This window comes from Lissotriton helveticus, chromosome 6, assembly GCF_964261635.1.
Source record: "Lissotriton helveticus chromosome 6, aLisHel1.1, whole genome shotgun sequence".
Classification (NCBI taxonomy): Eukaryota; Metazoa; Chordata; class Amphibia; order Caudata; family Salamandridae; genus Lissotriton; species Lissotriton helveticus.
Genome location: NC_136067.1, coordinates 2,092,045,871 through 2,092,064,296, shown reverse-complemented (window position 1 = coordinate 2,092,064,296; position 18,426 = coordinate 2,092,045,871).

Sequence of the window (18,426 nt, the reverse complement as noted above, 5' to 3'; positions counted from 1 at the left end):
GCAGTGAATAAAGATGGAGAAGCAGTCGCGGTCAATTTTCAGGATTGAATGGTGGCAATCAGTATGTTGATGGCTAATATTTGCCTACATTTTAAACTCTGAAAAAACAGAGGTGATGATTTTTGGCAATCTGTCCCCGGGTTGGTCCTCCATCTAGTGGCCTACCAAACTTGGACCACCTCCTCTCCCCGTACAAAAGGTCAGAAATTTGGGTTTCACCTTTTGACGACAAGTTGTCCTTTGCACCTCATGTCAACACTGTTGTCTAATCATCTTTTTACATACTGAGGATTATAAAAAAAACTCTTACAATTCCTCCCACTCAGTGCTGAAAAAACCCTTGTCAGTACTTTAGTAATGTCAAAAATTTACTATTGCAACAGTCTCTTCATGAATGCTCAAAGTAAGGTCCTCAACAAACTACAGCTGGTGCAGAACTCAACTGTCAGGATTTTATCAGGCACCCCTAAGTATAAATCTATCTCAAAGGTGCTGCAGCAGTTCCACTAGAAGTCAAATCAAATTCAAGGCCTTCTGCATCGCCTATAAGGCCACGCGCAATACTGGACCTGTGTTGTTGAAGGAAGCTCTTGGTGCCTACACCCCCAATAGATCCCTACGTTCATCAACAACAAACCTGTTGAAGATCCCCCGCACTAAGAAAGCCTCATGGGGTGACAGACGATTCACCGTTGCCACCGCCAAATTGTGGAATACTCTTCCTCTCCACATCAAAACTAGTCCGACCTTGCTTGCCTTCAGGAAAATGATAAAAACATGGCTTTTTAGCCAATAGTCAACAGATCCTGGTTCTTGCTCGCTGTCCGTAGTGCTGAGACAGCCACGGGTATTTGCGCACTTTATAAATGGTATAAATAAAAATAAATAATAACATGGCTGTAGATTTCACTGACCCCTCATTGTCCAGGAAATATTGCGCCGTACATGTTTTTATTTTTTGTGCGAATTGTTTGTTTCTAAAATGACATGGGTCTATACTTGCTGGAAGTGTATTACTTTAAACTGGTCCCTGCAGCTGCACCTCAACCGAGGAATGATCGGAAATGCCCCTTGCCTTCTGCACAGATCCCACCTGCACTAAGAATGTAAAAATATAATCTAATCTGGAGTGACTTTTATGTACAGCCAATGTATGTGTGTATTTTCGCTCTGTGGGATTGTGTTCACGCCACAAATCATCCATGCCCATTGCTGTCACAAACCCCTCTAACAGTTCTCTTTCATGTGTCCCAGTAGCTCCTGCCATCATATCTCAGTGCGTATCCATGACTGCATTCATATCACCTCCCAGAATGAGCATGTCCAGGGGCATCTCAAGAATAATGCTTCCCAACGCTCTCAGGGTATCATTGTAAAGGCTCGGTGGAACGTACACTGAGCATGCATTTAAAGTTTTCCCCTCCCCTGTGGCCGTCATTGCCGCATATCTTCCTAGCTTATCTTGCCAACATTTATTCACAGTCAGCGGGACAGAGGTCTTGATTAGTATTCCTGCACCTCTGGAACCAGAGGTATATCCCATGTGCACTTGTAGCTTGTACCCATATAGATCTAGTGCCCTACAGTAGTTATCCCACAAGTGGGTTTCCTGGAGCAGCACCATTTATGGACTGTCTCTGAAGGTACTGCAGTACCAGCGTTCATTTTATTTTACTTCCAAACCCATTGATATTCCACGTCAGCACCCTAAGAGGCATCCTAGAAAAATGGTTGTATCTTGATAAATACAGATCATCTGGCCGTCAGCTGTACTCCTATGTACTGTGGGCTTCACTCCTATCATCAGTTGGCATGTCTGGACATTTCTGCTGATATAACCTAGTACATTTCCCTGATTACTGTCTCTGAGCCTATAACTGCTAACTTTTACAGTAAACCTGCTAACTTGTAATGCCCCTGATTCTAAAATATGCACCCCCCTCCCTGCTTCCCTGCTAGACAGGTTTTCAACTACCCGCCCTCACAACTGGTGGAGAGCCTGTCATGACATAGAACCTGCTTTTCGCTAGGTTAGGCCGGAGGGCTTGTCAGTTTCAATCTCGTTCTCTGACAGTCCCTTTAAAACGTACTATTCTTTATTCCATTGCACACTGTCTAGAATTTCAAGTCTTAGACCATTTTCTCTCTTTTTTGCTGTTCGTTCCTCCCCCAGTCACAAATTATATGTGACAAGGCTCCCCCACTGCCCGTCTCCACTTAATATTTTGGAAATGTATCCTGGAGTCTCCTCTGATCAGTCATCTTTCTTGGGTTTTGCTTTACCCTTCGTCAGCCCTCCAACCATTCCCAGGCCTCTTCCAGTACAGTAAAGTACCAGGCTTTGCACTCTGCCATCACTCGCAATCGTGCCGGTTAGAACATCATATATTGAATGTGTTTGATCTCATCACTCTCTTCCTCAAAGCTTTGAAACAGTTTCTGGACTTGAAATGAATAGTTGTGTTTTCATACTTGAGGCCCCAGTGTAGTCTCGCTGTTTGCAGCACCACATCCCTATTCCTATAATTAAGGATTTTGGCAAATATTGTTAGTGGCGGAGCTCCTGACCTTGGTTTTGGGATGGGGCCTTGCGTGCCCTTTCAATGCTAGGTCCTTCCGTCCCCTCCAGCACACCCACCAGTCGGATGTTGTTCTGGCATGCCCGCCCCTCCTGATCGTTGAGTTTTGCTGCCAGCACATCCTGTTGTTGCTACAGTTGCTTCACTTGTTCCTCTAAATTTTGGGTAGTGCCCTTTAGCTGGATAACGTGCCCACTGCTTTGGTTACCTTTTCAGACATTTCCCTGAAATCCACCCTGTGGAGATTCATCTCCACTATTACTGTGTCTATTTTGTGTTTAAGTGACTCCTTCAGATCTGTAATAGCTGCACTGTATTCCCTGCACCTTTCACTTCAGGGATCTCGGGTGCTCTTTACCCCAATGAGTCACCGCCTCTTCTTGGTTGTTCTCCGGAGGCACTTCACTCCGCTCTCGCCACTCCCACAGCACCCCAGCTCCGACTGCTCTGCCTTTCAGAGGTTCCATGTCCTGTGGCTCTCCATTTATTTTGGCCACTCCCTCTTACCAACAAACGGAGAGAATATCCTCGGCTCAGTCTCTGTAAAAGGATGTACAAAGCGCGGGAGCCGGCGATACCGTACTGTCGGTCCCTCAGCAGATTCAACCCCGTTGGTCGCCTCCCAGTTTCATCAGCATCAGCACTCGCACTCCGTGGTTGTCAGGCCACACCCCACGGCCTCGAAGAATCCTACGTTTTAGCCCGGTGCCGTGGCCTTTTTCCCCCCATGGTTTTGTGCCTGGGGGTGCTTGGTGGTATAACTGTCACTCCAGCGCTCTGCCCTCCTGTAACAATCCGGATTTTCTACAGATATCTGGCTTTTTTATACTCTGGTCCCTGGAGCTCCTTTAGTGTGTGGCCATTTCCGATGGCTCCAGGCCATGCCACCTTGTTTGTACATATTTAATAAAAAAAATTAATTCTGGAAGGAACCAGCAACAAAAATTGACGGAGCACACATCTAAATTTTTACTGCTTATGCTGTTCAAAACAGAATGAAATTCCCCCTACCCAAAGCAGAGAAATGTGGAAGAACTGCATTTGTTTTCATGATATTGGAGATTTTGAAAAGGACTCCTGGGGTATACCCCCAATAATGTTTGGGAATTTAAACATGATTTCTATATGTGCTGGTCCGGACATAACATCAATGATCCTAAACCAGATGCCCATAAGTGCCTACAAAATCATACATTTTGAGGAGTATTTGACATATGTGTTTTTGTAAGAAACTCACAACGTTTACATGTTGCTTAGGCTGTTGTATAGTTTGATTGGAAAAACATTTGCCTCCTGATATGATTTCTATCTTGTCAAACGCATTCAGAGGAATTCAAACTTTGTGGAGCCTACACATAAAACTAGAGGATACATGGGCAATGTTCATCTTATGTTAAAAGAGCTGTAGAAAACATGTGCGTGATGTTCTTTATAGACTAAACATCCTGTAGCTTGTTTAGCCCTTAGAAGGCTGTATTAAAAAAAATGCTATGTCTATGTATCAATGTTACACACGTTTAGGCCCTCACCTTTTAGGACAAATTACAGAATGACTGCCTGCAGTCTGACTCTTACATAAGGCTACATATGGATACATATGCATTGCAAAATTGCTATATCTGCTTCTTAAATAGTAGCAGAAGTACAACCTGTAACTTTGAAGGATTTTATGTTTTTTGTTCCAACGGATTAAACACACTGTAATAGCCTATTGTGCATTGTCAACTTATGAGCAAACACCTAGGATCAGGTTCGCACGCCATGCATACGGTGGTCCTGCCCTACGAATTAGGATGTGACTGCCACCATGGCGGTTGTATCAGGCTATTTAACACTGCGGCGGGTGCTGCTGACTGCAGCACCCACTGCAATGCCAAAAGAGCAGGTTGTACATTTCACTGCACTACATGGCAGGCACCACACGGTGCATCCTAATTTGGCAGCTAGTGCCTGGTATGCACCACCACCATTTTAGCCTATCTGGACGGTCCACCAGGTAATTGTAATGATAACCTGTGTCAGATCCGTTGCCGGCGGTTTTTGCGCCTGTCACGGTCGCGGTCAGATTACCCCCGCCATCGTAATGTGGCGAGGGAAAATAGTTTTCCGATGTTGGAAGGCCCGCCACCGTACTGCTGGCCGGCCTGCTGGCAGTGGCGGGCCTTCCGCCATCGCAATGACCCCCCTAGTTAGTACATGGATCAATATTGGCATTCAAGTGTCGTATAAATAAATGGATTGACTTTACCACCAATGATCGGAGTGCAAGATGTGTTTGAACATTTGCTTCGTCATTTCAATAATAAGAATGGACCAAGAAAAGTATAAACTATTGAATGCCTCAATTGTATTATGGATACAAATTGTATAGGCATGGAGACAGGGACACCCTCATTTATGCCATTAATATTATAACAAAAAAAATGCAAAACTGGTGACTTTACTTCAATTCATCTATTTAAAGCACACTTATAATATGTCATGTTATAGGCATGGGTGACAGGCAGTTGGCACACTAAAATATCCTTCAGAATTGCACGTTTTAAATTTGAAAAAGGTAAAACCATGTGTTTCTGATTATCATTTTCTTAATTACATTATTAATAACCTACACAAACATCTGCCTTTCATTTTATAGATTAGATTACACATGTGTATAGTATGGCTGGTGCACAGTTGAACATCTTTTATTAAAATGAGAAAGGGGTTGTACTTTTTTTGAAGTAGAGAAGCACCGATCAGATGGGTGGGCATCTAAAAAAGAGCTTGTTAAGAGAACTTTGGTGAAAGACTAGCTATCTGGGGAATCTATATATTCTCTACCCAAACCCTCCTGGGAGATGTTTGGGAAAAGAATAATGGCCGTGGAGACTATAGACTAGCCTGATCTAATTTGCCTTCAAATATTTGCTAAGCATAATAAAAGTGCACCATATGTATTGACTGTCATGTTCTATCCAAGTATGCTTTTGAGGAGCAGCTAAAAAACAACAGTTGTCCAAGTGTAACTGCTGCCATTAGATACATATAAGCAAAGGCATAACACCTCAAAAACTCCAAATGGATAATGGAAAACATGTTTTAAACAAGCAATTTCAGAAATTATTAAAACAGCACTACATTCATTTTTTTATTACGCACACTGAAGTGAAAGTAGCTGAAATAGATTGTTTTAATAGAATTTTAAAAACTACAAAATGGTGGTAATTCACAGCTTACACCACCATCCATTATGTGGATGCATCACAGCCATTTGTAGATGTTTATAACGCTAGGTCCCTGTGACCGGGCAGGTCCACAAACAGGGTCACACGAACGCAGTACAGACTGGTGGACTGCTTTACCCCCGTCACCCACTCTGTTTGGTCCCCAGCTGACGTACCATAAAAAATAACATAAGGAGCTATACTTACCAATAACCCCAATACCAAGTACCAAATAACCAGTCAGTTGGCAGTGAAGAGAAGTCAATAATTTATTATACAAAATACTCTATAGAGGAGCCTCTCCCATCCTCACCCATCAGGTGCGCGAAGACTGCCAGCTCACAGTCAATACATTACATATATACCTTCAAATCAACACGTGAAGTCACCGTAGATGGAAAAATACTACTTGGCTCTAAGGTTCTAAGGTAAGACCCTATATGGCACACATGATTAGTTCGAACCTCTGCTTCTGCTATTATTGGGGAAGGTCAAGAGGGGTGCCCTGGAGTGCAGGCACGGCGCCTTCAGGAATGCGCTTATCACCTCTGAAGCTAGATGCAACCTTGAGTCTCAGGACAGGGAAAGAATAGTGTGCAGTCAGCTGTTCTCTATAACTCAACTAAACAGGGGCCTACTGACTACTGGAGGATAACACGTGACTACTGCTCGAGTCTGATGCGGACAAGGCAAAGATGGCGTCTGTGTGGTTTTCGGCTCGTTTACTATGACAGAGCACACGAGCAGTGAATACCCTTACTAATTCAACTAAAACTAACCAGTTTGAATCAGATTAAGAGTAATCGATAAGGATATATGTAGATACATCATGCTAACAAAAGATATCTTATACCACCAGCACTATAACTAAAGAAAAATCAAATTTTATCTCTCAGAACCACCCTTTTAGCCTGATGTAGCTAACTTAAAGAGGTTAGTCTTCAAAAATGCCCTCATCAATATGCATAATATCTCTTATTTCTTGCTAAACCATTTGAGCTTTTGCTGCAGTTGGAGAAGGACTAGTTGCAGAGGAAGTAATTTTTGCGGCACAGTAAGAGCAGCAAGCAGGCCACAATGTATGCAAAGGCAACAGGTAAAGATGACACCAGCTATGCCTGCTAGAGTCATTAACATTTTCCATCCCCATGTGGACAGCAGACCTCAGAACCACCCAGATATTGACCAGGTACCCGTATCTGCATGTACTTCCGAAGTCACACGAGGTAAGCGTTGAATGGCCAAATGTACAGATGGGGCGGAGTCAGGGATATATATGCAACAGGAGCTGCCAATCACGCAGCATGCTCCTCCTCGATCCGCCAAGATAACATCTAGAAAAATCTGGTTCTGAAGCGAAACGAGTCTCGTCACTTGAAGCTCCACAGTTAAGTTGGTCAATATACCGGCAGTGGTATTTATTACTCTCTCAACTACTTTCGATAGATCCCTTACTTCCTTGCTGGTAATGATAGGCCCCCGGACAGGAAATACCCCTTTTTGCGATATCAATAAAGTGCTGTTCAGGGGTATCAGTCTCATCTATTTCACTAGTGTCAATCTCTCTCTTGTCTCGAACTGCTAACGGACCCTGTTCATCTGATCCTTATGATTGTTAGAGGGGGCTGTATAGACTGGTGGATACAGAAAAGACAAATAACAGCGGCCAGTCCAACACCGCCACATGTAAGCATTTTCTCCGCAAACAAAATATACATTTGGAGGGGTTAACAATGGTGGACTGCTAAAGGTGCACAGCCGATAAGTGTAATTACAACGACTGTCTCCTACTGAGATGTGTCCTGTTCCCTGGACACAAAATGCTGTAGTACTGTTCAATATGGGCACTGGGATGGCTTTGTCATCAGTAACATTTCTGTCTTGAAATTCCTGGAAATACTGAGTAAAGTTAAATTCTGCAAAATCAAGGATTTCAGTACGCAACCAAGTGACATTTTCATGTTCAGTATATAGGTTCATATAGGCATTTGGATCTAAAGACCCCTCTCCATTGTTTCCCTGCGGATCAAAACCTTAATGTACTTCTATATAGGCCAACATCATCTCGTAATCCTTCTCGGAATAACGAGCAGTATAATGCATGTACATCATAGAGAGCAATTTAAATCAGACCTCACAGCTTCCCAAATATGATAAAGGTAATGAAATGACTAGATCATGCCTATGCATCACGGAAGGTAAAAGACCACAAACCCAACAATTTGTCGTATTAGTAGCACTATGCGTCTGGTGAAGCATTTCAACAAATACATTTTTAGCATATGTCTGACGATGCCTTTCTATATGCGGGGCTAATGCAAAAAAGAAGTGTTCAGGATGCGGGGTAGTTGTTCCCAATACAGTATGCATAGGATGGTGAAATTCTAAATACACAAATACACTCATTAACACTATCAATGCAAAAGCAATTCATGCTTAGTGCTGAACTTCTTTGAATCCCATTGTTCATGACGAGCTTAGCTCGTCATGAGCACACAAGCAGTGTACTGCATGACGAGCTGAGCTCGTCATGAGCATGGAAGGGGTTGATATAATCAGTAAAATTGCAATGGTGACTACAAAAGCTATTTTTACACGCATCTTCCAAGAAGAAAACACAGGCAAATATGTAGGCAAATAACAGGGTGCAAGGGGGCGTTCCTCTTCAGGAACAAAACAACCAACGGGGAAAATACTAGCTAAAAGTCCAAAACTAAACTACGGCGATGCAGTCCGACCTGCCAGAGGGTGTTTCTTTCCTGTGTCCGTCTAGAGCCTCATAGGCAGGCTCCTATCGTTCATCCAAGGAGACACAAAGCAAATCTTCGCGTCTATGTTGTTTTCCCACACAGCTCTAGAAGAAAACCACAACCTGAGCCTCTCTCTGTTTATGTTTAGTCTTTCTTTCTGAACAGAGCAATCCACTGTTCTAGGCTCTCAATATGTTCAGTCCAGTGTCTCGCTCAGTACCCCAGATAGATTCTAGCAAGGCTTTATTGCTCAAGTCTCTCCCTTTCTCCTACCGTCTTCACCTGGGGTACCGTGTCGTGTTCTGGGCTGCAGGTTGTATGGATCATGGCCAGGTATTTCCTGATCAGTGAACAAAACAGAAGGGAATGCATTTGCCGCAATTGGAGTATCATGAACCTCTCGTACAATTGTGGGGGCAACAGAATCCGGGGCAAATACTGGTGCAGATGACAAAGCCCCTTTGGTGCCCAACGCTCCTTCTCCTTGCCCTTCTCCAACTTCCTGGGCGTCAGAAAAAGGAACAAAATGAGGAGCTCGCTCACTCTCCTGGGTCAGAACTCCTTCCTGGTTTTGTTGATCAAAAGTAAGCGAGAGAGGCAAGCGCTTCACATGCGACACATGTATCCAATGCCGCTTGCCAACCACCTTCACCACTGTCCGTGTTGCCAGAGGAATTTTGTATGGCTTTGACCACCTAGGGTCCAGGCTGGATTTTCGCTGATAATTGCGGATGAGGACCCACTGCCCTGGTTCCAAACGATGTCCGGGACCCTTCCGGCAGGTGCTGCAAAACTGCTGATATCTGTTGATGAATGAAACGAAGATCTTTAGTTAAAGCATACAAATACTCCGTCATCATAGGATAATCGATCTCTCGAAATGTTCTAGGTCTTGGAACGCCCCAAACATTCGCTGGTCGTCCTGTGGTAAATAAATAAATAATACCCTATTTTTGACTAGGCATATAGCATAACAGATAGCTCAATAAATAAGAGTCAAGATTCGAGGTAGTAGGAGTTTCTGCAGGTTTATTACAGCATAAGGACAAGGACAGGACAACCTGCATAGGAACAGAATGGCAGGGCTAGAGTGGCCCGGCAGCTGCCGGGGCTGGGTCTGGGATGAGCGCGCTAACTTTTAATAACAATACATCAACTTATATACATAGCGCAAACACATAGCATTACATTGCAGTAGGCGTAGCAGTGGGTGGAGCAGAAGGCGTGACGCGTAGCAGTCGCGAAAGATAACAGTGAAAGTAGGTGTAACTGGGCGTATACATAGACATGTGGTGCAAACGTAACAGAATATGTCATGAATGGGGCGGAAACATTGGAGGGGGCTACCTAAGGAGCCGGGACCTCTAATCTAATGGTGCGCGAAAACTGGCAATGACGTGTTACTAGGAGAAGCTGGGGGCTATGAACTCTGTGCTAGGAGCAGAGACTAGAGTCTGGAGGGTCGGAGCGACATGTACCTAAACCCTATCTGGTATCTAATGTTTAGAGAACATGTTGATATAAACTAGGAGTCATGAGGGGAAAAGCTAACTTGATTCTAAGACTGGAGCATGCATTATTCTACATGTAGTACGTGATGAAGAATATTAAATGACCATTAAATACAGTATTTCTCTAACGTGGAGCCGCATAGGCTAGACAATGACGGAAACTATTGATGTAGTTCAGTAGCTTAGGAATGCAGGGAAGGAGGACTAAACTGATAACTGGAACTATAACATATTCTTGGCAGACTCAGAGGCAGAGCCAAGCTACACCGGGCACTGCGAGGCAGGAAGTAAGTGAAAGGTCGAGGATACAGGTGGGGGCTGTATCGCTCCTCAGCGAGGCTTTCAGGAGACAGGAGCTGAATCTGATGTCCGGGCCCTGTTGAGGCCTAGGAACGGGGACTTTATAATGAAATAACGTGCACACTGAGAAACGTGGCAACGTAGCTTTACATAGGCCTGATATTCGTAGTATTCACGAGGACTGGAAACTGACATACTAGAGGTGGACACAACTGTAATTGCGTCATTAATCGGACATGGGGAATAACATATGCATATTGGTCATGCACACATAACATATGATGGATGAGGCGTAGGGACACAGAACATGGCAAAATTTACTTTTCCACATTCCCTCCTTGTCACTACGTTTCCATCAGGAAACATCAATATTCATGATACCATCTATCATTTCATACAGTATCATTTGCTCGTCTCGAATTATCCTGGAACGGGACTTAGAACGGGGCTTGGGACTAGGAATACAAGAGGTAGCACAAATGCCGCAAATCGCAGGGCCACATTGTATACAGAGGCAGCAGCTAAATATGATCGCTACTGCAATACCTAGAAAGGACAGGACTTTCCATCCCCATGCGGAAATTATATTCCAGAACCAACCGGACCATGTCCAGGTGCCTGGATCTTGGTGTAACAGATGGGCAATTTTATGGAGTCTGGTTATAGCTGAATAAACAGACGGCGCGTTATTTGGAATGAAAATGCAGCAACTAGATCCGAGAACTCTACAGGCCCCGCCCCTATCGGCCAGTATGACGTCAAGGACGAGACGATTCTGTAAAACGACAATTCTCATAAAGGATTGCTCTTCGGTTAAGTTACCTAGAGCGGAGGCAGTCTCATCTACTACTGCTTCAAGGGTTCTTGTTAACCTACGGATTAGCTTACTATTTACAACTGTACCTAAATAAGGGAAAACACCTTTATCAATATCAATAAATTGCTCTGCGGCGGTTTCAGTATAATCGACAATCGGGAGATTTCTCTTGTGTCTAGGATGTACTAGGAAGGAATTCCTATGGTAGTCAGGTGGGGCTAGAAAAACAGGTGGCAGTAGGAAGGCAATATAACAGGTTCCCTCCCAATCGAGGGGCAGACGAACATATGCGGTTTGACCACAAACAAAATAGGAATGACGTGAAGCTTTGAAAATAGATTTCCCACTGTCACTATACTGGATAACAGTAGTACAATCACTATGGCCTACGTGTACAGAACCATAATTTCGGACACATAATTCGCCTTTGACTGGTAGTACTGAAATAGCAGGTAAGTCTGGAGTAGTATCAGACTGGACATTCAGGACCATGAAATTCGACGAATAATTACCTAAATTGTATACTTCATTTTCTAGATCTAACCCTGTTCTGTGGGGGAGACCTTGCTTGTCTGGGAAACATGTACTGTTAAGAAAAGACATATCTGTTGAAGATGACGTTAACGTGGACCATGCTCCACACGAACCATTATGTGAAAAAGGATAAGGAAAGAGTGGCAGAACTCCCTTCGGTGTCTGGAAAGGGGGGAGTCGACCACACACCCAACAATTAGTGGCATTGCTGGTCTGGTGTGAGTAATGTAACATACGGATAAATGTGTTGTTGCGCATAGCGAGGCGGTAAGAATATTCGTGAGGAGGCAGATCACTAAACGTGTGCTCTACTGTAGCATTAGCAGACATATTTACATGAGGAACTGGAAAATACAGGAAAAATGCATAACTGGTGCAGGAAATCATTATGCTGATGAATAATATGAAACTTAGAAAAACGATACATTTGATTGAACTTAGACTAACTCTCTCACTATGGGGGTCTATTTTATACATGTCAGAAACAGTCTAACCGTTTCACCTAGGGGAGGACTTATACAATCAAACTGACTGACTTACTAGACCGTAGTTTTTGCTTATACTCCTGCTGCGGAGTTTTCTCTAACAAGGGAGGGGTTGTAACAATGTCTTTTGCGGGACAGTCCTTAAGAGCAATATTTTGGTAGTCCTTCGAATCCTGGGAAATGTTTTTAGAAACTGATTTCAGTCCTTTAAAAAGTTTAACATGAGACAGGTGGATCCATCCTTTCCTGCCTTCCAACTTCACGGCTGTACGGGTGGTGAGGAGGACCTGACGGGGCTCCTTCCATCGGGGCTCCAGCGGACTTGATCTGTCAAAATTCCGGACCATCACAAGGGAACCTGGAACGATTTCATGCGGTGCCACCTCGGTATTGTCTGGAAAGGCGGCAGCAACCTGTGAACGACATGAGTTGAGGGCAGACATCAAGGAAGCTAGGTAATCTGTCAGCATATTACATGAAACATCGGTAATACTTCGGGGTCTAGGAGTACCCCACATGTTAGGGGGGCGGCCGAATACGACCTCATACGGGGACAGACCTGATCTGGAATGTGCGACCATACGCATATAAAATAAAGCGACTGGCAGAGCTACTAGCCAGTCCACACCTTTTTCTTTACAGACTTTGGCAATACGGATTTTCAGGGTCTGATTATGTCTCTCGACTAGACCGGCTGCTTCAGGATGGCGTACACAATGGAACCTCCACTGGTACCCTAACAACAGGGAAACGTGCTTCATGAGTTCAGATGAGAATGGCTGACCGTTATCAGAATATACGACTCTAGGGAGTCCATACCTAGGGAAAAATTCACGAACCAACTGCTTGGCAGTGGTCGTGGCTGTGTAATCTGGGACTGGATATGCTTCTGTCCATCTGGACAAAGCGCATACTACTACAAGGACATACTTGAAACCTCGACATCGCTCCATTTGAATATAATCCATCTGGAGGACCTCAAAAGGGTGGTCAGGGGGCTGGAAACCACCTTGTTCCACCGGGACACTTTTACCTGGATTAAACTGACAACATATCATACAGGTACGGACTTTCTGCTTGGCTGCAGCTCGTAAATGCTTGTTGAACCAAATGTTCTGGATACTGTCTAACATGGCTTTTTCTCCTAAATGTGCTGGACTATGTGCGGTATTAATAATAACTTGAACCATAGAGTCGGGGAGAAACCATGTGGCTCTACCCTTCGTTAACCATCCTTGATCTGTCTGGACCCCTCCTTGTTCAGACCATTTCTTGATTTCATCGGGAGTAGCATGTAACTGGATATCTATGACATCTTGAGTAGGGTCCTTAACTGTCATGCATGTAGTCGGATCTGGAGTATGTGTCAGGTTAACTGGAATGTCTGGAGTCTGTGCTGTAAGCTTGGCTGTGCGGTCTGCTAGATCATTACCTTGGGAAATAATGTCAGTGACTTTCGTATGTGCTTTGCATTTCATAATAGCAATGGATGTCGGTAAATGTATGGCATCTAACAGAGCTTGAATAAGGAGACCATGCTGAATCTTGGTTCCATGAGAAGTCATAAAACCTCTCTCCTGCCAGAGCACTCCGAAGTCGTGTACAACTCCGAATGCGTAACGTGAATCTGTGTAAACATTAACTTTCAGGTTCTTGGCATGTATACAGGCTTGTGTCAGAGCGACTAGCTCTGCTGCTTGAGCGGACAGGGTATCAATACGGTGTGTTTCAATAACTTCGGTGTCAGTAGTCACTGCATACGCGGCGACTAGTTCTCCTGTACTAGTTCTCATACATGAACCATCCACATAAAGTGTCAGGTCGGGATCTGGTAACGGAATGTCTGTCAGGTCTTGTCTTGGCTTTGTCGTAATATTAACTACTTCCACACAGTCATGTGGGTCAGGATTTGAATTAACTGATGGTAACAGTGTAGCAGGATTCAGGACGTTGCAGCGTCTGATTTCTATGTGTGGCTGGAACAGTGTCAATTCATAACCTGTTAAACGTGCAATTGTTAAGTGCTGAGTTTGTGTTCGGTTTAAAAGAACTTCTACTGAATGTGGAACTTGTACTGTCAGGGAATGTCCTAAAACTATGGAATCACTTTGTCTGATAGCTAGTGCTGTGGCTGCAACTGACTTGAGGCACGCAGGCAACGCCTGGGCGACTGGATCTAGTGTGCTCGAAAAATAAGCACAGGGCTTGTATTGTCCTGCTTGATCTTGTGTGAGAACAGATAATGCTGTACCTTCACGTTCAGTAACGAAAAGTGTAAAAGGCTTACTGTAGTTCGGTGTAGCTAGAACTGGAGCTTGACATAAGGCTTTCTTTAACTCGTTGAAACTAAGTGTATGTTCAGATGTCCAAGGGAGAACAGTCGATACGGCTGCCTCCTGTGTCGTTAACTGTATCAGTGGCTTGGCTAGAAATGCATACTGGGGAATCCATTGTCTACAATAAGAAGTAAGGCCGATAAAGGCACGTACCTCCTTCTAGGTTCTGGGCTGGGGAAGACTCGCTATTAACTGGATACGGTCTGGTGTCAACTGCCTACCCCTCTTGGACAGCAAGTGTCCTAAGTATACCACTTGCTGGACACAGAATTGAAGCTTCGAAGGTGACACCTTGTGCCCCATCTCGGCTAAAAAATACAGGACTGTAAGGGATGCCCGCTCGCAATCACGTTCAGAACGGGCTGTGATCAGTAGATCATCGACATACTGGAGCAGGGCAGTGTCAGTTGGCATGTGAATATTGTCTAGTTGTCTCTTAAGTGCTTGACTGTAAATACTAGGACTTTCTGTGAAACCTTGAGGAGCGCGTGTGAACATATAGCTCCTTCCATTTAAACAAAATCCGAAAAGAAACTGGCTGTCTGGATGAATTGGAACACTAAAAAATGCATTCTTGAGGTCAATGACAGTGAAGAACATGGCTTCGGAATCAATGGCTGTTAATAGGGAAGAGATGTCTGGGACAACTGGGTACTGCGGAATAATACATTTATTTAGCTCTCGTAAATCAATCACTAATCGATATACTGGGGGTGCATTTGGATCAGTACGTTTCATGACTGGAATGATCGGAGAATTACATACATTGGAGTCAGTTTCTACAACTACTCCTTGAGCCATGAGCTCGTCAATAATTTTGGATAAGGCTGCTACAGCCTCGGGTGGCAATCTGTACTGTCTGATTCGTGGTAACACTACACCTGGTTTGAGAGTCACACGATGGGGTGTGATTTGCATGTAACCTACATCAGTTGGACCTTGCGCCCATAGATGCTGCGGGACATTGGACAATCTGGAATCAAAATCTCGTAATACATAGTGACCCTTAAAGTCACGTAGGAACAGACGTATTCCCTCTGGGGAACAGCATATGACTGCACCCAACTCTTTCAGTGTCTTAATGCCTAACAGATTTTCTGGACATGACTTAGTAAGTAACAGATCAGTAGTGCGGGACAATGGACCTACTTCTAGAGTAACTGGCTTGGAAATCTCGTTAACTATTGGCTTTCCTGAAAATCCAAGGGAAACATTTCTTGAGCCTGAGAGCGGAGCCCCTGGAACTTCGGCATGACTAATTGTGGTCCTACTTGCCCCTGTATCGATCAGAAACTTTCTGTCTTTCCCTAATACTTGACTGTGAACATAGGGACCTTCTTGATCTACAGGTATCTCGATGAGAGGCAAGCCTACCTCCCTCTCTAGGCTGTTTCATGAATATGGCTGGTACTCTGGATACTCTGTCTGAGCATACTGGTACATCTGCGATGTGACATGCTGTGTTGCAGCAATAGGCTGCGGTACTGTAACTGTCTGTTGTGCATTCTGTGACTGAGGAATCTGTGAAACTTGTTCTTGTCTAGACGGACGTGGTCTTTCTTTAGTCTTACCAGTAGCTATGTTGTGTTTCAGAACTGCACACTCGTTTATAAAATGACCTGGCTGTTTACAATAATTGCAATTCCCTTTAACGGGAGCTGCAGAATGACTGGCTTGATTGGCTTGATTTGGACCCCTCTTCTGACTGTCTTGAGGAACAGATTGTGCAACTAGCACTTTCATTTTCGTGTCTTTCATACGTTTTCTCTCGTGTTCTTGCTCTTCCCTGATTCTATTCTGGTGGTACTGGAGCATCTGGAGCATCTGGGACGGAGTATTCGCTTGCCAGGTGCTTTCGACTTTCAAAACTCGATTCTTAATTTGTGGACTTGAATTCTCGACTAATTTAGTAACAAAAAGATGAGGGTATGACTCACTACTTGTCTTGAGACCACTGTTGATACTGAAACATTTTTCAAATCTAGAATAAAAATCACTAATATCTTCATCTTGTTTCTGTTTACAGGCTGAGATTGCATCCCAGTCTTCTTTTCTCGTTGTCAATAATCTGGGTAAAACTTGAATCAATAATTCTGGTAATTCTTTACATTTATCTCCAAGACCGGTACCTGGTACTCGTGCCTTGTCTTCAGCTTCTAGAGCTGCCCAATCGATCTTTTTCTCTCCCACCTCCCATTCCTTTTCCTTTAACTTTTCATACACCCCTGCGGGTAACAGGACCTTTAACATTTTAATGATATCTGGGTAAGTGTATTCTCCCATACGGAGCATGTCCTTTAATTCTCTATGGAACCCTGCTGGATCTTTGTCATGACAGGGAATTAATTTCTTCATTTCAAGAAGTTCCATCTTTGAAATCGGAGTGTATACAAACACTCGTTGCATGTCGCCACCCGCCCCCTGGACTGGGTGGACTTCTCGTAACGGATTCTGTCTGTCTATGTAAAATGACTTACTTTCTGGGGGTGAGACATGAACAAAATGCGGGTTCAAGAACGTTCTATATTTGTGGCGCTGTTCTAAAATGACACTAATTAAATCGGTACCTAGACCTCTCCATCTATACTGGAGTAACTCGTTCAGGACATCGTGTAACGGGCCTGGATCAGAATGTTGACCCTCATACAGAGTAATGAGGTGCTGGATCATATACATACCCACCAGTCGCTGCTCGGCTGGGGGCAATTTCAGAAACATTTGTGCCACTATTTCGTCTGGAAAAGTGGTAGAATCAGTAGTCCATCGGACTGCTGATCGGGCTAGTTCTTGTTCATGCATGGTACTTAATTCGCTATAACCGATTCGTGATTTCAGAATGTGATCGGTAGCTTGAAATACTTGTTCTAGGGAACCTTGTTCTGGTGCTTGATGATGGAAAATAGTCTTGCGTTCTAGGCGTAAATGGCCATCTGGAAATCTAGATTTTCCTACATACGCTATTCTGACGGGATTCTCGTCCTCTTCCTCTTCAATATCAGAGGTACTTTCTTTCTCGCTTACTTGTGCTGCTTTACGCTGTTCGTGTATCTTTATTATTTCTTTACGGATTTTCTTGTACATACTTTCCATGGCACCAATAGTATTGTGCTTTCCTTCGGCTATATTATCACTCCACTTTGTTAGAGTTTTCATTTCGACTGGATCTGTAGACGGGCAATCTTGTTCTCTTATTAGACAATTAATTAAGAACTTTAATATCATACGCTGAATCTCAGCTTTCCTTTGAGACATGGCATCACTAATACTTTCTGGATCATCCCCTGTACGGATGAAACGATATATTCTGTCTAGATCTTCTTTCATATTCGGCAAGGTGACTAGATACTCGGTCACTCTCCTTACACGTAAGGAATATAAAACCATATTATATTCGCCTGGAACTGGATCATAGACACATTCGGTAAGGGTTTGCCTGATCTCTGTAACAGACTGATGTTTGGGCGTACGCTGTAACGCTTGAGCATGTAATTCGAGTAATGTTAAACGCTTGTGTGGCGGCGGGGTTTGAGGAAGACCTCCTTCTGCGGCCCCTAAACCAGAATCATCAACTGATGCTTTTCGTGCTGGCAGGGTCGGTAATTGTAACGTGGGCTGGACTTGTATGGCGGGCTGAACCGGGGGTGCTGTTAAGGGCACCCCGGTGGCTGGAGGAGCAGGAACTACCTGATTTACAGGGACTGGCGGAGCGCGAACAGGATTTGCATATTCAGGGACTGTGTCGTCCAAATAGGACGAAATAAAAATATCAGCTGCGGTCGGTTTGTGACGTAGCTTGGTCGGAACTAATGGTGGCGGGAAATTACTGGATGCCTCCGGGGTCGCTCCTGGCAAGCCTTCGGCAAGAAGAGGGTACATACCCTTAATAAGGGCATGCCTCTGTCTGTCTG